The 20,535-nt window shown below is 43.1% G+C and overlaps 1 long non-coding RNA gene across 1 annotated transcript in view; it reads right to left on the bottom strand.

The window, feature by feature from the left end:
• The window catches only part of LOC110309928 (uncharacterized), a 41,349-nt gene extending 33,612 nt beyond the window's left edge, over window positions 1-7,737 (bottom strand). Inside the window, exon 1 of the long non-coding RNA XR_002379768.2 lies at window positions 7,680-7,737. This is a non-coding gene — a long non-coding RNA (uncharacterized LOC110309928). The remainder of the gene's footprint in view (window positions 1-7,679) is intronic.
• Window positions 7,738-20,535: the final 12,798 nt, after the last annotated feature.

Below are 20,535 nucleotides of genomic sequence, written 5' to 3'. Positions count from 1 at the left end.
TAAATGAGATGGGACTAAAATGATGGGGACCCGAGGTGCGAGGGAGGAACTTAATACTTCAAGGTTTAGTACCAAGATTGTTGGTGGTCAGCACCATCTGTCATCATCAAGGAGAGGATGTGTACTTCCTATCTCCATCTCCATCTCCACTTCCACACAACCCCATCCTGCCCCTAGAGACCACCACTCTGACAAAGCTTCATCCTTGGCTATGCCACAGAAAACAAAAAATTCAGAACCAACTACATGGTAAACCAAAGTCCGTGAGTTTATATAAACATAAAATGTAGTATACAAATAGACTAGTAAGAAAGTTGGCTCGAAAGAGGAAGCTACATGTCCAAGGGTGGGCTGAGAGAGGGGTACAGAGAGTAAGAAATAAATAGACAAAGAGACAGAGACACAGAGACAGAGACACAGGAAGATAGAGATACACAAAAAGACAGGGGGGCCTGAGGTGTCCTCGCATTGACTGTAAGTACTACCCTTTGGTTAAGTCTTATTGCTGAAAGAATGTAATTTACAGCGATGTTTAAAGATTAAACAAAGTTTAACAAGTATGATTTCTTTTTTTTTTTTTTTTTTTTTTTGGTTTTTTTGAGACAGGGTTTCTCTGTGTAGCCCTGGCTGTCCTGGCACTCACTTTGTAGACCAGGCTGGCCTCGAACTCAGAAATCCGCCTGCCTCTGCCTCCCGAGTGCTGGGATTAAAGGCGTGCGCCACCACGCCCGGCTAAGTATGATTTCTTATTTCTTAAAAACTGGTAAAATATGAGGTCTAGTTTACCTGCTTCTCTTAAAGAAGTTCATTTTACAAATAAAATTGCAAAGTGTTTTTCTGAGGGTTCCTTACTTAGGTTTAGGAATAAGAGATCTAATATGGTTTAAAATATTCTGGCACTAAGCAAACACAATTACTTGCTATTTTAACATTCTTATTGGAGAGGTCTTTAAGAAAAGCCAGTAGTATCTATGCAGGCTATTTCTTTCTGACTCTTGACTAGCAGGAAATCAAATAAGATCTTAGCTTAAGGAGAATCCTCCCTTCCTGCATCCCCTTAATTTTTACTGTCTTCTTACCCAGTCTCAAAAATACAATCCAGCTAACTAGGTTTGAAACAGCACACCAGTAATCCTGGCTACATATCAAGTTCTACACAGCCTGTGCTGCATAGATAGCAAGACTCTGTCTCAAAATAAAAATGGTTAGGACTATAAATTATTAGTATACCATTTACCTAGCATACACAAGACTCTGAATTAACTCCTAGTAACACACACACACACACACACACACACAGAGGGGGGGGAGGGGGACACATCTAAAATATCTCCAACTGCTCTGCTCCTGGAAGGAGCCTGTGAAGGCATTTCTATGTGTGCCTGGAGAGATGGGGAGTGTTGTATTTTTAAAGTAATTATATATACTATTACTATAAGATAATAGCTCACATAACACACACACACATACATATATATATATATAGGCATATATATATACATGCATACATATATATGTATATATATACATATATATATATATATATATATATATATATATATATATATATGCCAAAAAGTAGCTTAACCAGATATTTAAAAAATATACAAAGTGTTTTAGATTTCAGGGCACTTAAGACTTGAAATCTGTGCATAGATTATATAGCATTCCACATCTAAAATTTACACCTTAGCTGAGCAGAACAGGAGTATCCAGTCAGCGCTCAAAAAGGTTTGGATCTTGTAGCATTTTAGATTTTAGATTTTTGGATTTGGGAAGCCTAACCTATATAAAAAAAATAAATAAATAAAAGATAATTAGTTAACTACTGAAGTTGCCTAACCCTGAAGTAAGTTCCATCCTTTATATACCATGACAGTATTTAGCAACCATATGAAGTCATATTGCCATCCATATTGTGTGTGTATGTATATGTGTGTACATATGTATGTGTGTATGTATATGTCCGTGTGATGTGAATGTGTGCCTGTGTGTGTTGTACTGATTCAACATTCTTTTGAGTTTTAGGAGATTTACTCTAACCCTTTGATCCTCTGCATCTTTTATGAATATAGGGAAAGTTGTCATTGTTTTACCCAAATGATCATTTTCCACATTTCTCTCCACTTTGCTTATCATATACTTTATGTAGTTTCTCCAAATTAATGGGTTTAGGATTAATTTGCTTTTGATATCAGAAGAATGTGAGCAGTGTATGTATACTATAATTTACCTGACTGTGTCTACTGGTGGCCCCTCCCTTTGAAACAACCGTATGTATATTTCCACACTTAAACTCACTGCTGTTTGGGTTTCTTTGTGATAAATTCCCAGCACTGGAACTTCTGGGTGGAAGGAGAGATGCATTAATGAATCTTACCAACGCTTGCCACACTTTCAACCAGAGTGACTGAAGCAGTTTGAATCTATTTCCCAGAAGCATGTACAAGCCCTCCTGTGTTGCACCTACCCCAGAAATAGATATGACTGGACTTCCTGTTCATTTCTGGCTGTAAATGATAACTACTTAATAATTTTCCCAGCTTCCAGTTGTTAGAACATGGGCCTGCATCTTTAGCCCATGTCTACTAGTCAGAAATGGGGCACACCTTTCCCTTCGGTGCTCTTTGAGACAGTTAAAAAGAAGCCTGGGCTGTGACTTGGTGCCTGGCTTGGTACTCAGTTTATGGTACCTGGCTCCTTCACTCCCCTTGTTACCTACACCATGCTGAACTAAATCATCTGAAGTGAAACTTCCCACCTGCCCTTAAGAGGTGATAATAGTCAGCCTTTCCTTTGATGAGTAATGCATCCCCTTGAGCCAACACAAGGTCAGGGCAGCAAACATAACTCATGGCCACCACACCTGAAGGACCATGTGAGCCTTTGATATATTAAGAAACATATTTTGAGTCCTGACCTGTTTTTTGTTTTCTGGAATATGGCTTCTATAATCCTCGGGATCTCGGGAATGGTGCATCTTTGTATGTTAATGAAGAACCTGAAGCCTGAGGCTCCTCATAGCATCAGAATGAGGAATCTGGTTGCTAGGGAGGCCAATCATGGGTCTAGAAAGTTGAAAATTTCCAGATCCAAGCCATGACCTCTGAGGGGAGAGAGGTCAAAGGTTAAGGTGTTCACCAATGATTGACTGAATGAGAATCATTTACTGGATCACATTCCATTACTCAGTCACAATTGAGCAATGAAGCCATAGTAATAAGACGAATGAAAAAGGCTCAAGACATTCAGGTTACAAGCACGTTCACAGCCATAAGCAGGCAGTCAAGCAGTCCCACAGGGACAGAAGTTCCTATGCCTCATCCTACATATTCTCCAGTCAGGCTGTTTAAAGTATGACGTGTAATAAATTGGTATTTTGTAATACCAATTGTATTTTGTAATAAATTGGTGTAATAAATTGTTTTTTTCTGGGTTCTGTGAGCTATCCCAGGACACAAGAGTTATTAAACTTGTGAAGGAGAGCATCAAAACAACCATTGGCATCTGAGGAGTTCCCTTATCCTGTCGTGATCTCTGCTAGGTAAAGCCACACCGTTGACTGTGCCACTGAAGAAAAGGACTTCAAGATGAGCCAGCAGAAAGCAAAGTTAGTGATTGTATTAAGATAAGGAAGAGGACAAATAAAGAGAGAAGGGGGGAAAGAGAGGCAGATAGACAGGCCGACACAGGAAATCACAGTATGCAACAAAGAAATAGATACAGGCTTCTTAAGAGAGTCACACTGAGATGTCTTACGAATGACATACACATGCAGGATGTTGTTTCTTTCCAAGTTATATGGTTTAACTTAGAGTATAATTTATACTGCATTCCAAAGACTGAGCTTAAAATTTTATGTAAAGCTTAAGATGTAAGTGAAAATATACGAGGTCGTTTATTTGTTCTCCTTTTATAGGGCTGGAGAAGTGGCTCTGTGGTTAAGAGTACTTACAGTTCTTGCAGCAGGATACCTGGGTTCAATTCCCAGAACTAGCAATAATTCTAGTTCTAGAGGATCTGTTGCCCTCTTCTGACTTCCTCAGACATGACCCCCAAATGTAACTAATACAAGGGTGGCCGTCTTGCTCCAGCTTGAGACAAACATGAAAGTCCTTTGAGCCATACAGTCTCTGGGGAGTCAGTGAAGCCTACCTGTCCAACTCTACTCCTGTCCCCTGCCCGTCCACAATGGTGGATTGAATACAAACTCACCAATATCCCCTGTGTTCCCATGAACCCTTTCTATGACATCTCCTCATTGCGTGGTTGAATATGTACATATGAAACACTCAGTGTGTAAGAAGGATGGCTTTACTAGAATTTCATCCAAATGCTTGAAATAAAACAAGCCTTGAACTGCAGAGAGCAGGTCTCAATCTAAGATGTAGGCACAGTCTTCCTGGGGAGCTGACAGCAATTCAAGCACTCCATGTGGGCTTGAACTTCCTAACCCACAACTCACCTTTGCAAGACATTTCATTGCCTTATCACTCAATTCCATCTCAAAAGCCACATTTAGTGATGGCCTTAATAGAAAATGAAGGCCCTGGCTCTCTTGGCCAAATCTCTCATGAAAGAATGCATGGAAAATTGCTTCCCTGGACTTACTTAACACAACCCTCCAATTTACTCCCTAGTATGGTACTTACTCTAATTTAGTTATTTGTGGCTGTCAAACAAAGATGGAGAGGCCTCCCAGGCTTGAGAGCAGTTCTCCACATCAAGACCACAGTGCTCAAACACTTCCCAAGGCCTAAGAGGCAACACATCCCCATGATGCAGAGTTCATCGTCAGCTCAGCCGAAGAAGAGACCCTTGGCTACACCATGAAATAAACACTAGCCTTCCTGTTATAAGCACAAATTGGAGTTCTGAGAAGGACCTGCTGAGGTTTCCATTGGTTTTGTGTCTCAGAACAAAGGATTGCACCAGAGATACAGGGCAAGGTAATAGAAATAGAGACAATTTATTTAAAAAGAAAATGCATTTCCAAGAATGGGAATGGGCTGATGAGCAGAGAAAAGGCATGGGCTCAACTGCTCTAAGCTGCTAGACTCATAACCCTTTATAGGTCATGGACATAGTACCTACCCACATTGCATACTTTTCTCAAGCATGCTTGCTTCATGTAGCATGGAACCCAGGTGGAAATATGTTTACAATCCTCTTGTCTTTTTTTTTTCTCCAAAACTGGCTTCTTTCATTTACTAAGCTTTTTAAAAATGTTTCAAATTCTATCTACTTTCTATCCATCTATTTATCTATCTATCTAATGTATGAATGTGATGTGTGTGTTTGTGTGCTGGTGTGCGCATGTGTGCCATACATGTGGAGACCACTGGACAACTTATTCCTGTAGTTCTCGCCTTCTACCTTGTGGGTGCCTGATCAAACTCAGACTTTCAGGTGTAGTGGTTTAGTGACAAGTGCCTTTTCCAGCTGAGCCACATCTCTGGACCTTCATATGTTAATCATGATGTAGTTTCCTCTAGTCCCTAGTCTTCTGCAACAGGACCACTCCTCTGGAGGCCTCTTAGCAACTCAAAGGTCAAAGAAGGACGAGTTATAAGGCCCTGGGTCCTCCTATGACAAAATGGTTCTGTGCAACTTTGTACTACCTTGCTACCTCCAAGATTCAGCTTCCCATCTAAGCTCCAGGAGGGAAAACCACTGCTTAGACCATTGCTGGGCTGGGACTCCTTGATTTCATATTCCCAAAGCATTGCTTCAAATACTCTTTCATTTTTCCAGAATTCACACACTGGACTCCTGGCCCTCTCATATCTTTGGAGAAAGTTGAGCATGGCTGGCTTCTCTTGGTTTCTATTTGGTCAGATTCAACAGTGAAGTTCCTCCCAGACTTTCATTTTCTGAGGTTTTATTTCTGAGCATTCCAAATTGTGAGTGTTTCTTAGACATGGGTTCCAAATTGCACATCTGGAGCTGGTCTCTCCTCACAGTCTGCCCTCAATCTGAGAAGTTTATCAGTTCTCTTGGAGAGGTTCCACCATACCATTAGCACTGGATACAGATGTCACACTTTGCAAGCTTTTTTATTTTTATTTTTGTTTTTTGGTCTTTGGACAAATCAGAGAAAAAAAAAGCAAACAAAACAAAACAGATTCACTTGGTACCTGACTCAGAGTGAAAGCTGAGCCTATTTGTGAAATGCAGTTCACTTCATTCGGGAAGGGACAAATGACCCAAGCCACATTCTCAGTGTAAGCTACAGTCAGGAGTGCAATGATTCCACATGTGTAAGAAGAGTGTTCACACATCCTTCAGACATCCCCACGTACATATACCACCAAACCACATACAAGAAAATAGTCAGAATGCTAGTTGGAGAAAGGACATTTTTTTAACAGAGACAAGGAGGAAAACACAAAGAAAGGCTTAGTTGTTGCCACAGACATGGCACAAGAGACTGTACGTGAATCTACTGTGCAGTTTCTCACCGTTGACAAGGCATTGCCATATACAGATGTCCTCTGGTCTTTTCCACTCTGTGAGCACACACTATTCCTATCCTTGGACCATCGCCTTTAGCCCAGAGACTTATTTGCCTCTCACTTCAGCACAGCCCAGCTCTTCTCCTTCCCAATCACCTCTGTCAGCCTGACCTAAATAAGGAGTCTCCCTGCCATCAGTCTGCATTTTATCAGTCTTTTTAAATAGTACCTAATTATGATTTTGTGTGTGTAATCATATTCTTCTCTCTCTCTCTCTCTCTCTCTCTCTCTCTCTCTCTCTCTCTCTCTCTCTCTCTCTCTCTCTCTCTCCCTCCCTCCCTCCTTCCCTCCCTCCTTCCCTCCCTCCCTCCCTCTTGTTCTGGCTCTCTCACTCCTGTTCTCTCTCTCATTGAAATATAAATTTCTTAAAGTAAGAATCCCCCCCACACGATTTTTTTTTATTTTAAGAAAACAGGTAAGACTCCATTTCATCTCACTCAGTTTGGGTTCCTGGAATCTGAGGCACTGCTCTGTCAGTGAGTCATTGCTGAGTCAGTCAACACAGATTTGCAGGGCAAGCCTACACTCAGGGTCTATGCTCACAAGCTTCTTCATGTTCCGTCCCCTACCTTTATCTGTCACATTACAACCACAGTGACCTATTCCCTCGACTGCTTTGCCCACCCCTTACACTCACCTCATATTTACCATGAGGCAAGACTGTAGTTTTGTGAGTCTATGCACAGGACCCAGTGTGGGTGCTCAGCAGATCCTCCACCAACAGCAACTGTCCTAGCTCCCACTCACGGCTTCCTGGCTGCCATGATGTAAACAACCTCTTCCTCTGCTGTAATGATCTGCTTCTCCTCAGAAGTGATACAATGGAGTCTGCCAATCATGGGTTAAGACCCTGAAAGTATCAGCTAAAAATAAACCTCCCTTCTTTTTAAGTTGTTTTTCTCAGATATCCATCACACTGGTGAAAACCAGCTAAAGTATGGCCATTAAGACTTCAGTGTAGTTTAGAAAGATATAACTCAACTCATTCCGGTGCATACTCAGAGCTGATAGGCCCCACCCATCCAGTGCACTTCAACGACTCTCTGACTCGTTTGCCTGTTAGTAAAACCTCAGATAACTGTCTGAACAAATTGTGAGTTCACCAAAATTTATGTCTGATGACCTTTCTTCCATCACCATTCTTTCAATTTTGTAACTTCTTACCTCTCTTGTACTTTGGTGTCTTCTGGTAGGCTACAAGGAATTCACCTCTGTGTGTGAGTGAATGTGAAGCCAACTTCAAGGTTTAAGGATATCTCTCCATCATAATAGTGTTTCTGACATAACAATGGAGGCAACTGAAAGAGAGTGACCAGAGACACTGAATGAGTCCAGCCAGCTCTCTTCCCTGTTGGGATCCTTTCATAGTCAAATGGAAGCTCCAGTCACGAGATAGTAAGGGGTCCAGAGGAAGAGACTGTAGACTGGAACCAGAAGCAGAGAAACTGCCCCATGAGGTATGCTGAGCCTGCACAGCTATATGCAGGGTGAGTTAATAAAACTCCGAGTTCTAGCCATCATCTTGGTGCTTAGCCATGAGCAAGGATGCTAGCCTGTAGTCTGGACTTGGCCTCTAGCCCAGCACCTTCACACTAACCGGCCAGGTTAAAGTGAGCTAGGCTCTTTCCCTCTCTCTGCTTCCCTCAGGTAGACTGTGTAGGGAGGGCTTGGGTGAAGTGGGGAGTGGAATGTCTAGCCCCTCCGCATTTCCACATCCTCTGAGCATCTGCAATGACCCCTTCCTCTTCCCACTCCCTCCCCCACAAAAAAATCAACACAACAGCAAACAGGGAGAAAGGGCAATGAGCACGAGCCAAGCCTTCATCTGCTCAGTCACTCTAAACAGAAATCACTTACCCTAAGCGGCAATCAGTCCCCGATGGCCTCCTTTCCAAATGCCTTGTATGACAATGAGTGATTTGTAACAACATCCAATCAGGCGCACCTAACCTTCCTGTAATTGCCTGTCCTTTTCAGCGTTCTTAAAAGCTTTCCAGTGGAAGAGAACATAAGCTCTTTGCCAGAAACGGGCTATTACACAGAGGAGAGCGACACCCCCATCCACCCCCTGCCATTCTTCAAGCCCATCTGTGTACACACCCCCACCAAGTCTCTATGCCCCTGTAGAAGAAACCCACACAATCCCCTGCTCTTTCCTAACTTCTAGAAGCTAGACCTGAGCAACTCACAGCTACCCTGCAGGAAGTAGGGGCAGAAGCAGGGACAATAGTATTTTCATTCAGACCAAATGCAGTCATGAAAACATGAAGAACCCAACACCATGAAGATCTGGAAATGTGTCCTGGGTCCCAGGGTTTGGGTTGAGCTTCCATGCAGGCATGGAAGGAGAAGACACGTCACATACTTGACCTCTGTGCTCTGACCAAAATAACAGTGTGACTCTGCTGGCCTAAGGACAGCAGAAGGCTAGGAATGCTACTCCATGCCACAGCCTACCCTCCATATGACAGAGGTGAGACTAACACCTAGGTTGGGAAGCCCATGAAACCATAATCACAAAAGTGAGGGGCCAAAAGGAGCCATGAGCTAGAAGAATGTCAGAGGCACTAAAGAGAAAAGAAGAAATTCTATAGAAAAGAAAGTCCTAGGAACAGCTGATATGCAGAACTCCATGGCTCTCTGTTTTTACCTTGAAAGGTCTAGAATTATCTCTCATGCCCCCAAACATATTATACTCCCCTAAAATCTCTTGATGTTTCCTCAACTCTATGGATTCATTCCACAGACATATCTTAGCACCATAAAACAAAAACAAGAACAAAAGCAAAAAACAAGGAAGGAGCTAAAAAGATACCTGAATCAGAGTTGTCATGCTAGCATGAAGACTTCAGTTCAGATCTGCAGAACCCACATTAAAAAACAGGTATACTGCACGTGCCTGTATCCCCAGCACTAGGGAGGCAGAGACAGGAGGATGCCTGGGGCTATCTAGCCAGCCAGTGGGACTGAGTGAAAAAGCTCAAGAGTTGGGGAAGAAACTCTAGCTCAAAAACTAAAGTCGAAACCAATTGAAGAAGACCCTTGGGTTCTATACACATTTATATACATGCATGTGTATACCTCTATTAGTCTGGGTTCTCTGGGACAGAACCAATAGGATGAACACTCACACAGGCACACACACACACAGATACACACACACACACACACACACACACAGAGAGAGAGAGAGAGAGAGAGAGAGAGAGAGAGAGAGAGAATACATTAAAATAGCAACAGCAACTGAATCACACTGAGTGCTGAGATCTCAGCTATTGCTTAGTCCTTAAGGCTGGAAGCCTTTGCAGTTGGAATAGTCTTATGATGGCTGTCTCTCACTAGGCAGGCTGACAACCTTGTGCACTTCACAGAGCTTCATATCTCCACAATCCCAATCTGGTTTTGAAAATCTGAAAAGTTCCTGGGGAGTGGCTGTTTCTTTAGTCTAGAATAGGAGCTAGGACATGTTGGTTCTGTTATCAGAGAAGGTATCATCATCATCATCATCATCACCATTATCAGCAGCAGCAGCAGCAGCAGTAGCAGCTGTAGCAGCAGTAGTATAGACCAACTGAGCAATGAGAGGGAAATCCAGGGAAGTAAAAGGTAAAGTATCTTCCTTTTGACACACCCTTTTTATCTTAGTGGCTACCAAAGGTGCTCCCCATAACTGGGGTGAGTTATCCCAAATCAATTAAAGTAATCATAATAGTTCTTCACCTAAGGTTTCCTATTCAAGTGATCCTAATTTGTGTCAAGGTGATATAGAAACCAACCTTTATAACACCCACACATACGAGTGTACACATACACAAAGAGCCATTCAATATGAGTGGGCTCAGCCCACTCTGGGATTGATCAGTGGTTGGGAAGACTTCGTCAAATTGCTAGTGACTGATCAAGGACAGTGTGTGCATTTCAGAGGTACCTCCAAGAGGCAGCTACTGGGCAGAAGTCAGGGGAGGCTCTTGGGATTAGAGAATGGGGTGGGTTCTCTCTTAGTGGGGTATCCCCGACTAAGGCACACCCAAAGCAAACTCATAGAGAGTGATGGGAAGTGATGGGAAAGGAGGAAGAGATATAGAAGAGGGCATAGGTACCTCTTTCCACACCAGAGTCAGCAAGTAGCTTTCCCTCAGACTTGTGATCCCACCATTTAGGCAAGCAAAATGTCCTTTGTTCTAGTCTGACAATATCCAGGAGAATCTGTCCTCTGGAGTCCTACAAACAAGAAACTAAGCCCCCACTAGATAACCTTTCTGAGCCTAAATCCTAAGCCTTCATTCATTCCCAGCTCTATTGCACTACACTGGATGTGAGTTTTCCCTGGAACTTTCTAATCAATCTAGAAGAGATAGACCCTGGAACACCACCCTCTCTCCTTCTTTGCCCATCACTGAAAAGGCACTCGATCCAAATTATCCTCTCCATGTTGAGTTACATCCTATTGCTCTTTCAAGGTATACCACCTCCAAGAAGCTTGCTCTTCTTGTCTGCCAGACCAGCTCAGTCTATGCCCATCTCCCACCCTGGATGCAACTGTACATCTCTCACAATGCATGTGGTACTCAGCAGTATACCTGGCAATGCATATGTTATTCTTTGTCCCCAGACACACTTCAGGGTTCTGTGGGAGGGACTGGCATTCTACCTTTCTGTCCTCTCCCCTGGTATTTGAAACAGTAGCTTAGTTCTGCTGAGAGCTTAAGAAACATCTGCAAATTAATTGACTGATAAAAGGCGCTGAAATTTGCAAGCAACGCTGTCTTTTAATCATAGCCCTGGGAACTACAGATGGAATTCTGTTTCTTTTCTAACCTTCCCTCTTGTGAGAAAGTTGACAGTTTCAGTCCAGTTTCTACTTAAGCACCTGGTCCCAACTACATGCATATGAGTAATACCGCCACTAATGAAGGTCCAAGGCTCAACTCCTCTAAGGTGGCAGATACTTGATGGCTTTGTACAGAGATCACAGAGGGATCCTGAGGGAGGCTGCCCATTTACAGAGCTGTGACAATCCTACTAAATCTTTGACATTGTCCCCACCATGGTATGTTAGAGTCAATCTCTGTGGTAACCTGCTTGATACAGGTGCACCACATCTCGCTCTACTGTAACGGTCATTCTTTCCTAATCACATTTCTACTATGGTGGTTTGAATATGCTTGACCCATAGGGAATAGCACTTTTAGGAGGTGTGGCCTTGCTGGAATAGGTGTGGTGGTTTTGGAGGAAGTGTGTCACTGTGTAAACAGGCTTGGAGGTCTCTTCCTACATTCAGGCTCTGCCCAGGACAGAGGAGACCCTCCTTCTAGCTGCCTGCAGAGGAGTCTTCTTCTGGATGTCTTTGGATCAAGACATAGAACTCTCTTTTGGCTCCTCCAGCAACATGTCTGACTACAGGCTACCGTGATTTCCATCGTGATGATAATGGACTGAACCTCTGAAACTGTAAGCCAGCCCCAATTAAATGTTGGCTTTGTACAGAGATCCACAGAGGGACCCTGAAGGAGGCTGCCCATTTACAGAGTGTGGACTGTGACAATCCTACTAAACCTCTGACTCTTCCTAAGAGTTTCCTTGGCCATCTGTTTACAGTAATAGAAACCCTGACTAAGACATCTACCAATGTTCATATCTTTCTTTCTCTCATTTCTAGATTCTCAGGCTCTTAGTAGCAGAGGATATGTTTCTTCTAAATTCTGTATCTTCAGAACCATGGGTGGCTATTGGAAAAAGCAGAAACTCATGGAATGTAGAAGGAAAAGGGGGGAATGAGTAAGTGTATGAGAGGAAAATGGATGGGTAAAGGGAACTGGAGGACTTAGGAATTACCTTTTGCTCAAGCTCCAAGAAGAATTCAGTCTCACTACAAAGCACAGGGTGGAATTTGCCCACCTGCACAGAAGTGTCAGAGTCTCAGTTTACTCACCTACTTCTCAGTCTTTCCACTTTCAGAAACAGGGAGAGTAGAGTGCCTACCTCAGGGTACTTATAAAGCTTAAATAAATTACTACGTGCAGAATTCTTCTCATTCTGCCTGTCAGAGAATAAGTAATCAATCACATTAGCCATTGTCTTTACCATTCTCATTATAGCAAGAATGGGTCCTCTGGGCTATCAAGTCCACACCTGGTTGCAAGACACGTGCTTCTTGTTCTAGATAGAATCTCTCTCCTGCTAAGGGGTAGACATACATCTTTACTATGTGTTAAATCGCCTCCTATTGTGTATACTTGAATGTGTGATTTATTGGGTATGGCTGCATGTGCTTTATAGCTCCAACTTGGGGACAACCTGAAACTGATTACAAACACAAGGTTCAGAATGCCTCATTTATGCCTTTTTGTCTAAAATCAAGGGAAGGTTCAGGCTGAGTAAAGTTTCCAGATAACTTTGCTTTATCCTTCCAAACATGAACTTTTCTTACTTTGGCCATTGTTGGTGAAAGATATGTTCCATATGTGACAGCTTCATGCTTACTGTGAGCTCTGCCCATGTCAGGGTTGGTTTTATGGAAAGGGAGACAAAGCCTCTTATCACTTTCATGTCTTTAAATCTCCCTGGACATCACTCATGGGTAAAACCAGATGGTGCCCAAATCTACCTACTATAGTTGTTCTAAGGATTCAAGGGAACAATGCTTGTGACAGTTCTGAGCAGACATTAGAGGGACACATGAATGTACAGTGTCATCACAGAGAACCTTGGAAGTTCATTAAGGCTACAAAGTCATTTGCTGCCGCCCCCGCTAAGTATTCCAACTACTTTGTGCTGAGCTATAGTTTCTTCTAGATTTTCCATTATTGTTAGCTCTTCCAGGAACACCATCCTTAACTTTTAACCTTCTTGACCTGACAGGACTTTTTGATACCATCACCATCATTTCTGTCTCATGGCAGTCTATCAACTGCCACACTAAATGAATTTGTTGCCTAACTCATTAAATAGTAACCACCATGCTAATCCTGCAAAAGTGGAGAAATAAGACATTCATAGCGGCAACCTGGGTGGCAAGAAACATCTAATTTAATACTATAAGATGAGGCGTCTGAGAGCCAGGAAGGAGGGAACAATTTATCTATAATCCAACATGCTATTAACAGCAGAGTTGGAACTAGAATTAGATTGTCAACCTGAGCAGACTTTTGGTCTGAAGAAAGTTGAACCCATCAGCTGCCAAATGAAAGGTGTAGACATTGCAGTTTTTGTTGTTTTCTATTCACATTTAAGTTTGTAATAAGATCCACATGGGTGTACCATGCAAGACCAGTGGGAGTAAGACCAGAAACTTCTTTGGCAACCAAAAGACCAGACTGAGTTTGGAGTGTCAGGATGAACTTGTAGAGCTCAGGACCAAACCCAGACCTGGGCTTACTCATATCGAATCTCTGAATCCATCCCTTCTTCTGTCTAAAATGTGAACGGTGGCCCAACCACCATTTCTTTCAGTTGTGTCTGTGGACCAACAGCATCCTCTGAGAACCTATTGGAAATGAAAACTGTAGACTCCACCCGAAACACGCTGAATCACTATACAAAGAGTCCAAGTGACTTGTAGGCACATGACAGCCTAGTGGCTCTGAATTTTCCACTTCTGTCCTCTTCTTGTCCCATCCTCAGGTACAGCCACAAGAGGATCCCAAAGAGAAACAGAACTAGCCTGAGATTCCCCTACTTTACAAAGTGGTCTCTACCTGTTATCAGAAACCTTTCCCTTGCTCTCAGGATGGGCTGAGGTCGCTGCTCACAGGAAGTTTTCAGGATGAGAAGAGGAAATTATGCCATTCTACCATGAAGAAAGCCATTACCAGACTTCTCAGTGAGGAAGGAAGAGTTCAGGAGCTCACAGACCCGGATAAGCATCTCTTGACTTCCCAGGCTGTTCTGCTCCTTACACAACTCTTCATCTAGAGAAATGATTTGGCTGTCTTATGCATTTAATCATTTCCCCCGACTTCATGGGCAAGTGCCAGAGGCTGTGGGTGAGAGCTGCATCCAATGGCTGTAGCTTATTTGCTAACCAAAGGACATCCTTCTTTAGATGGATCTATGCATTATAGTGTGGAAATGGGCTCCAGAAAGGGAGAAATTCCTCCAAGATCTCAGTCTTCTGAAAGCTAGGAGCTCAGGGCTTAGGGTACTCCAAAGGCTTTCCTCTGCTGACTACCTGACCTGAGTGGTGAAATCACAGGAAACATGATAAAGCTTCGTGTGCAGCAATAGGTCAATAATCATTTGAGAGATTTTTTTTTCATACAGCTGAGGCTCATGCTTGTAATCCCCAATTCATTTCCCCCCACTGAAATGGGCCTGGCCTCTTTCTAGAATAGGATGGCACCACTCTGTTGTCTGAAATGGATTATACAGTGTTAATTAGTTTGGGTTGTTTGTGCACATCATTAGGTTAAAAGCCATATAAGGGCAGTGCCTTTTCCTCTCCTGCTCCCACCCCCCGCGCCCACAGTGATGAGAATAATTCGTGACTTCTAAGATGCTCAGTAGACCTAGGTTAAGCACTTGGTAGATGAAACTGGAGATCTTCCCTCAGCCAAGCATGGATGAGTACTCAGTGGAGATAGTGACAAAGTGACAATATTTCTTTATTCCCAAATAGAATTCATGAGTTAGGCAGGGAGCATTTGAAAAGTTGGACAGGTTCTACCACCTGCTGAGTATGAGCGACACTACCTTTACAACACAGGCTGTCCCTACCCGGCATTGGTATTGGAAAATTAGTCTTCCTTTTCTCTATGCTAAGCTGTCACTTGTCACCTGAAGTAGCATAGAACTGTCAGCAGAGAGGAAGTTAGAAACTGCTCTGCAGAAGAGGAGGCATGAAGCACAGGCACCCCACCACCACTGTAATCTCTCTCCCAGTGGGGGTGGAGGAAGGGTGAGACAGCTCTTTTCAGGTTCAACATGGTGTTCCCTGTGGCCACCACCCTGTCCCTGTTCCAGGTCATCATCCAAACTGGGAAATGTTGGCCTGAGAAACATGTCACAGTCTTGACTCAATACAAATGTCACAACATACAGGTGAGAAAGACAACCTTCAAAGGCAAGGTGACTTCTGAAGGTCTTGAACACAGGAGAACAGACACAAGGTGAACACTCAAGTTTTCTGAATTCTGACCCAGGGCCCTGTGCTCCTTCCAGCTGTGCCCCTACTTCGTTAATCCATGTCAAATATGTACTTCTGATTTCCTATTGGTTGAAAGACTAATAAAAACTAAATGCAGAAGCTTGCTAAGACTATTTGTAAAGCGAAAATGTATAGACACTATTCTTATTTGATCCACATCCTATGTCATTAGGGAAATACATATTAAAAGCAAGATTCAGTTGCACAGCCTGAACATCACCACTCACCAAACACTAGCACAGGGCAATTGGCTCTCATTTACTATTAGAATGAATGGATAATGGGGTGGCCACCTCTTTATGAAGACAATCTGTGAGCTTCTTGCAGTGTTAAGCAGAATCTTGCCATAGAACTCAACAGTCTCACCCCATAATTTCCACCAAGTTGAGTTACAGACTTACGTCCACACCAGAATGTTTATAACAGCTTTATTCATAATTACCCAAACTTGGAAGCAGTCAAGATGTCCCTCTATCAATAAACAGACTCTGGAACTCGGATACAATGAATTGTTATATAGTAGTAAAACAGAAATGAGCTATCAAGCCCAACAAAGGATGTGAAGTAACCTTAAATACATATTACCAAATGAAAGAAGCCAATCAAAAAATGCTACATACAGCACAAATCCAAGCATGTGACAGTCTAGGAAGACGGGTTCACTACAGAGCCACTAATCTAAGCAGTGGCTCCCATGAGTCTGGGGAGGGCTTCGTGAAGCAACAGAGGCTTTCCAGGGATGGAGGCTACATGCTATTTTGTGTTCCCAAACTAGGTAAAACTACACATCATGAAGTGTTAATCCATGCAGAGCTTAATGGTTGGTAGGTAATGTATACTGATAAGTATTGGCTTATCAGTGACCACAGACTTACCACACCAATGCAAGATGATAATAGTAGGAACTATGTTAGAGGAGAGATTATATGGAAAGGACTATGTTTCCTGTTCAATGTTTCTTTAAATTTAAACTTGCTCTTTAAAAAAAAAACTCCTTTTAAAAAGAATAAAAGTAAATAAAAACTGTCTACTGTGGAAGGATGTAGACATGTAGCATGTAGCATGTAGCATGTATGAACTTCAATACTTGAGTCAATGAGCAGCAAGGGGCCCGGCTGACATGGCTGCTCTCTTGTCCCAGCACTGAATGACTAGATGGGAATCTTGGGGCCTGAGCCCTGTCTCATGACTCTCACACCTATGAAACTAGCAGTCCCCCACCTTGCCACTCAATATAGAAGCATCAATCTAAACTCATTCCAGGCTGGCTACTGTCTCCAGCTCATGCTGTAAGTGTCCTTTCTAGGGTTCTGAGGATAACATACTTGCTACAATAGCAAGAAGACTGGAGTTAGAAACCCCAGCCTCCATGTAAGTTTCACGCATGTGTGGTGGTCTGGCTAAAATGGCAGAACTCAGGAGGCAGGGAGACAGGGGATCCCTAAAGAAAGACCGCTTCCTCAAACATGCTGAGTTAGCAAGCTTTGTGTTCCACCAAGGTTCTCACTCTGTTTCAACACATAGAACAAAAAGGAATCGAAGAAGACACCCAATGTCAACCTGTGGCTTCAGCATACATGTGCACCCTACAGATACACAAACAAGCAAACACACTTACCCTTCACACACACACACACACACACACACACACACACACACACACACACAAGAAACCAATGTCCCCTCTGCTCCATTAGTTGGCAGAGGACATCTTGCCATCCCCTGAGGAATTTCTCAATGGCTTTTATTTTCCAGAAATAATCCTTAAACCCCCAACTGCTGCGTCCCTCCCTCAGGGAGTCTGGTAACCTGTACTCCTGATAAAATGTTAGTAAATAACCACAGACTGTCTCATATCCAAATGGAACCTGTGGAGGAGGATGGGAAGAAGGAATTCCACAGCAGGAGCCATTCTGGGACACAGTCGCTGGGCTGACAGACTAACTACAAATCACGAATCAGATGCAGGCAGTAAAAGGCTCATCATCTCACTAAAGCCATCTCTATTCACCCTGTATTTTTCCACACATTTCATTTCCCATCATGGCTGACTGCCTAAAGCATTCATGTGAAAATAGCAGATTTTTGCCTGTGTGTGTTACTCCCTGTCTCCTCCCAATAATGCAGTTTACTGGAGCCTCAGAAATGACATAAACACTTGGCATATCCAAGTGGAAGAAACAAAGAGGAAAAAAAGATAAAATATCTACCGATACCGTCATGGAGAGAAGAATGAGTTCAGTAATCCTTTGACAATAATGGAGTCAAAGGTGTCCTGGTATGTTAGAAAGTTGCTTCATGTTGATTTCATTTCATAGATAGGATAACTAAGTCCCAGAGAAGACCATTTTCTCAATATCTATCACATATCAGGAAGTCTTGGATATGTTCTCCGGGGTATTTCTTCCTTATAAAGATGCAGAAACAGGGTGAATTCGGAGTGGAGCCTTTGAGCAAGAGATTGGGTATGAGACAGCACAGTAGCAACCCTGAGAAACAGTGTCTTTATCAAGGTCTTCTGAGTTTCCTTTCTTGGTACCCACAGGATCCAGCAGGATTAGAGGAGGAATCTAAAAAGATGCACGAGAAACAGGACACCAACACAGCATGGAACCAGAGATTTGACATAAATCAACTTGAGCTTCCAGATTCATCCTATGAAAGTCTTTCTAATAAAGACTTGGGATCCCAAAGTATACTATCATAGAGAAGAGGTGAACTCATGGACCACATTGACACCTGGCTTATTATTTGCTAGGCAAACCTGAGTAAGCCCTTGAATGTGTGTGGTGAATGTAGAGACACCTGGGAGGCAAATATCTATGTAAGTCTTGGAGAGAATCTCTTTCGAGAGATCTACTGTCACTGTGCTTGGCACTGTTCCCTGGGCTGGGGTCTTGAGCTGAATAAAAAGGAGAAAGCAAGGTGAGGAACAGCGTTCATCTCTTTCTGCTTCCTGGCTGGAGAGGCAATGAGACCAGCTGCCTCATATTCCTATAGCAGCGACTTCTCTGCCAAAATCAACTGTGCTTCAAACTGACATCCAAAATAAAGCCCCTCTTTCTATCAAGTGTTTTTTGTCACAGAATTGGGGGAAATAACTGATATATTTTGTTCACCCATTAAGCCTTGTGAGAATCCTACATGGCTGGTTGTTCATTCTCTCTGATAGAGGCCAAGAAACCAAGGAAACTGCTGGATATCGAAACGTTTTCTGAGCTTACACAGCCTGGTTACAGTAGGGATAGATTTCACCCCTAAGACTTGATCTAGAACTAAGGCATAGTGCATGCCTCTTTCTCCTTTGAAATGTCCATTTTGCTTGACCCAGGCAAAGCCATAAGGGCTTTTCAGTGATACTACTATGTAAGTAATTGACAAGGGTTTTCCATACACCACCTAGTTAGATCTCCAAACATTCCTATAAAATGGCCACAGCAAAGATCGCTAACCCATTTAACAGAGTAAGAACCCAGAGCTTAAACAAAAGGATGGAGTACAGGTCCCTGGCACTGTGGTTTATCAGCCTGGTGGCCTCACCACTCTGCCTGCTCTGCATCCCCACTGAACATAGGAAGTGCTCTTAGAAGTAAGCCCCTCTGTCTGTCTTCACTCCCTATTAAGACAAGTGGAGGGACGCTCTTAGATTTGGAAGGGTTCCTAACTCAGATCCACTTCCACGCAGCCTTTACTTTTAATTTCCTCCATGAAGTGTTTTGATGCTATCACCCCCTAGTTGGCTTCCTATGCACTACCGTTGGCTGACTGACAGAAAAGGAACCCTGTTAGTCTTGTCCCCAAATCAACCTTCCTTTGCTCTTTTCTTCTTTCTCTTTTTACCTACCAAAACTTGCCTCCTTGTTCTTGTCACAGATATCTGCTCCCCACTGCCCCCCCGAAACACAGCCCTTATCCATGCTCTTGTACAGCAAGGGTGACATTTAGAGGCAGAGTCCTGGAAGAAATCATATGGATCTGGATCTGTCAGAACACTAAATTTAGCCAACCCAGAGGGCCCTGAGGAAATCAGGAGGGAGGGACAAGGGAGAGGGGGACATTTCATCCTGCGACTGGGCCTGCAAAACACAGATCCACCCTGGCCGGCTGGGCTGCCCTCCTTTCTTGCTCATCAGAGTGGGGAACATAACCTCAATCAGCTGCATTTGCCTGACACCATTGTTAGGTGACTTGGCAAGGCCCTAATCATGTCCCCTATTGTCTGGTCCCTCACAGAGCTGAGCATAGCAGTGTCAAAGCTGCACTTCCCTCTGCACAAACCCCTGAAGTGTGTTGAGATATCCGTCTAGACATATAGGTCTACATGTATTCTCCCACTTACTTATTCATATGCACATATATACACTCCCACACGAAAGTGTGTTAATCCAATGAGGAGCAGAGTGTACTGTCCAATCTCAGCCCTTCTCATAGAAGGACAGCAGTGACAAATGCTTTCTTTGCTTTTTCTTGCTCCCCAAACCCCTTCTTGGGGGAGTCACCCAAAGATGACATATTGAAAATAGAATCAGAAGCTGTATTAAGCAGATGGTTTGGAGGCTTGGAGGTAAGAGGCAGAGAGAACAACCACAATAAACGAGTTTCTTTGGAAAAAAAAAAAAAAAGAAAACCAGTATTCCTTTAGATAATCCTGAAGCATCTATGTTCAAAGCTTCTTAAAATGATGCAGAGTCAGCAGGAATTTTCTCATTGCCTTGGTTTCTCATCTGAGCCAAGAGACCTGAAGTGCTGGCAAAGTAACTCTAGCTGGCCATCTTGCTCTTCTTAAGCTGTGTTTGGAAAAGAGGCCGAACCTTTTTTAAAATAGAGGTTAGCCCTACCCGTAGAAAGTAAATAAATGATCTACGAAGATTTCCC

This window comes from Mus caroli, unplaced genomic scaffold (assembly GCF_978045245.1).
Source record: "Mus caroli unplaced genomic scaffold, Mus_caroli_1 scaffold_12, whole genome shotgun sequence".
Classification (NCBI taxonomy): domain Eukaryota; kingdom Metazoa; phylum Chordata; class Mammalia; order Rodentia; family Muridae; genus Mus; species Mus caroli.
The sequence above is the reverse complement of the archived record's forward strand: the minus strand, read 5'-3'. Positions and strand labels throughout refer to the sequence as shown.